The sequence below is a fragment of the Triticum dicoccoides genome, chromosome 7A (genome assembly GCF_002162155.2).
Source record: "Triticum dicoccoides isolate Atlit2015 ecotype Zavitan chromosome 7A, WEW_v2.0, whole genome shotgun sequence".
NCBI lineage: Eukaryota > Viridiplantae > Streptophyta > Magnoliopsida > Poales > Poaceae > Triticum > Triticum dicoccoides.
The window spans coordinates 584,480,349-584,483,536 of NC_041392.1; the positions used below are offsets into that span (position 1 = coordinate 584,480,349).

General features: G+C 46.7%; 1 pseudogene; it reads left to right on the top strand.

Annotated features, from left to right (window-relative positions):
• Positions 1 to 540: 540 nt before the first annotated feature.
• On the top strand, positions 541 to 2,996 carry LOC119328533 (annotated as a pseudogene).
• The last annotated feature ends 192 nt before the right edge of the window (positions 2,997 to 3,188 follow it).

Genomic DNA, 3,188 nt, shown 5'->3' on the forward strand with positions numbered 1-3,188 from the left:
CACGCGGCTCCGACGCGGACGAGCGACGCCTCCGTTTGATGTCCGCCGCGACCCAAACCCGGCACATGTTTGCGCTCGAAATGGGTCGATCCGGACACAAAACGGACCAGATGGGTCCGGTCCGTCGCGCGCTGGGCCGACCGCTTTGTCTCTTTTACCTCAAACGAACGGGACCAGACAGAATGGGGTCGCGCGGTGGAGTTGGCCTCATGCCCCCTCTTCTTCAGCAGCCAGTGGATGTTTTGTTCTTCTTGGTTTTTATATTAGTTTATTACAGAGGGAGTAATACTCTACTGGTAATCCTGGCCTGTGTGCGCTAGGTCTGTCCATTGTTTTCCTCCACCAACAACGCATCGTTACTTGTTATAGACGGAGACAGCGATGAGATGGAACGAGCATTATGAAATCGAAGTCTTTCCGAGAACAGTAGGAGCGGTCGGGGGAATCGTTGATTCGTTTCCCAACGCAGCGCAGCGCGTGGCAAGACAGTGTGCGTGGCGCGCTTGACGCAGCAAGCTCCTCCTCACGCGCACTACAAAACACACTTACCACGACCACCGTCCGCCGCGCAGTGTGAGCAGTACTAGAGCATAAGACGGACAGAGACAGAGAGGGAGAGAGGAGCATGGAGGCGGCGGCGGTGGAGAGGAGCGTTGTGTGCGTGACCGGCGCAGGGGGCTTCGTCGCCTCGTGGCTCGTCAAGCTCCTCCTCTCCAAGCCCCATTACACCGTCCGCGGCACCGTGCGCGATCCCGGTAAGAGCCCTCGACCTCCTCGCTTCGATCCGACGGCCCTTCCCACCAACTCCCGAAGATTCTTTTTCATCTGGGCTGTGCCATCGGAGATCTATGCTTACGCACGAGTATGTAGGGATCGGTCAATAGAATGTAATGTAGTAGTTGCTGAAAAATGAGAACCCAATGTTGACATGAAGATGCTGACCTCCGACGTATTGTAGTTCTTGAATTTCTGAAAAATTGCAAGGGTTGTGATGGTGGTGCTGTGTTCTGTGCGTGCCCACATGCTGCAGGTGATGCTAAGAATGCTCATCTCAAGGCGCTAGAAGGTGCCGGGGAGAGGCTGCAGCTGCTCAGCGCCGACCTGATGGACTACGGCAGCATTGCGTCGGCGGTTGCTGGCTGTGAGGGCGTCTTCCATGTTGCCAGCCCTGTCCCTTCTGGCAGATCAACCAATCCCGAGGTGATATTCTCAAGATCACGTGTTTCACAGTTTAAGGGACCATTTCTTATTCATAGGAGACATACTGAATTCAGGGCATAACGTGTGAGTGAGATGTGCAAATTTTAACAAGTGTGTATTCTAACAATCTGTTACTCGTTTGTAGGAAGAAGTTATAGCCCCTGCTGTAACAGGCACACTGAATGTGCTGAAGGCTTGACACGAGGCAAAAGTTAAGCGAGTTGTCATAGTGTCTTCATGTGCTGCTGTGTTCAACAATCCTGACTGGCCTAAGGGCAAAGTATTTACTGAAGACAGCTGGTCAGACGAGGATCTCTGCAGAAAGGGTGAGGTAAGTAAGCCTTTGCATTTGGTAAACCTTTGTGTGCTAACGATATGATCTTCTTCAGCTAACTGCACAAACCATTCCTGGTCTCTTGTTGTAATTCCTTGCTATGGATGACCCCTATGAAATAAGTTATCTTTGTTGTCGTCCTGGCAGGATTGGTATTTGCTTTCCAAAACACGCGCAGAGCGTGAGGCTTTTGCTTATGCAGCAAAAACTGGGCTGGATGTTGTAGCCATTTTACCATCCTTGGTACTTGGCCCCTTGATGCAGCCTACAGTGAATGCGAGCAGTAAAATTCTCCTTAAATATCTCAAAGGTGAGTGTGTTTATCTTCGGGTTCGTTTGTTTTACATGCCCTTATATGAAACAGTACACAAATGAGTCAATATTGCTCTGTTTATTAAACTTGGGCATCAGAAAATGATGTCTGCCCTCTGTTGCTTGTTTCTAACTGAACCAAGCATAGCACAATGGACCTTTGTACTTTTAAAATCAAAGTTGTTCAAAAGACCAAACTAGTTTGGGCTTGTATATAGTTTTGTTTCTATAAAACTGAAATACCTCTCTTTTGCAGGAGAACATGAGACTGTAGAAAATAGATTCTGGAATCTAGTGGACGTTCGTGATGTCGCCGATGCTCTTCTTCTGGCATATGAAAATCCAGCGGCATCTGGACGGTACATCTGCAGTCCAGTACGAATAAAAGTCTCTGATGTCATAAGCATTCTGAAGACCTTATATCCAACATACACTTATCCCAAAAAGTAAGCGCCTTTCTCAGCAGGCAAATTTGTTTCATCTTACTACTATTTCAATCCTCACAAGCTAGATGGCACCCCCTGAAAAGGAAGGATAAATATAAGTCTAGTTATCTTTTCCTGAGATAAGCAAGTATCAGCAATTCAGCATCACCTGGAAAGCACTGGAATGGGGATTGTTGTCATTTGTCAAATCGAATAAAGCATAGTTTTTCAAAGTGTAATACCAACTGCACATACAATTTAGCATGTATTTTACGATATGAAATGTAAAAACTTTTAACAGAAAATGTTGTCACGATATCATAAAATGCTTACGATACGGAAATATCCTACTGTTTTTTCTCCCTTCTGACAAATGCTTTTCCATACTTAACTTGGGCGCAATTTGCTCTCTTCGAATTGGTTTGCAGCTTTACGGAGGTGGAAGAAGGTAACGTTATGAGTTCAGAGAAACTTCAGAAGCTAGGGTGGACCTTCAGGCCTGTAGAGAAGACCCTCGGAGACAGCGTCGAATCCTACAAAGCATCTGGCATCCTGAACTGAACATCCAACTAGGGAAAGTAATAATGCTTGCAAACTCCTTCTGGTTCATGTAAGCAGTGAAACAAAATAAGTTGGTGACACGATCATCAAGGGAATCATGTGAAATAAAAGAAACATTGGAATATTATGTGTGTTTTTATTTCTGAGGTCTCGCGCAGTGTTCTGGTGCTTCTATGAGTGACTGCCTGCATATATTGTGTGATTACTGAACCTGTTAAAGCAGGAACATTTTGCCCATTTTTTCTTAGGCGAGTGATAGGCGCCCGCACGCCGGCCCAAAAATTTGGGCCGGTCTCTGCACTACCACACGATACGCCACTTCTAAACCGGTACGATCATTCGTTCGTCTCACAAAA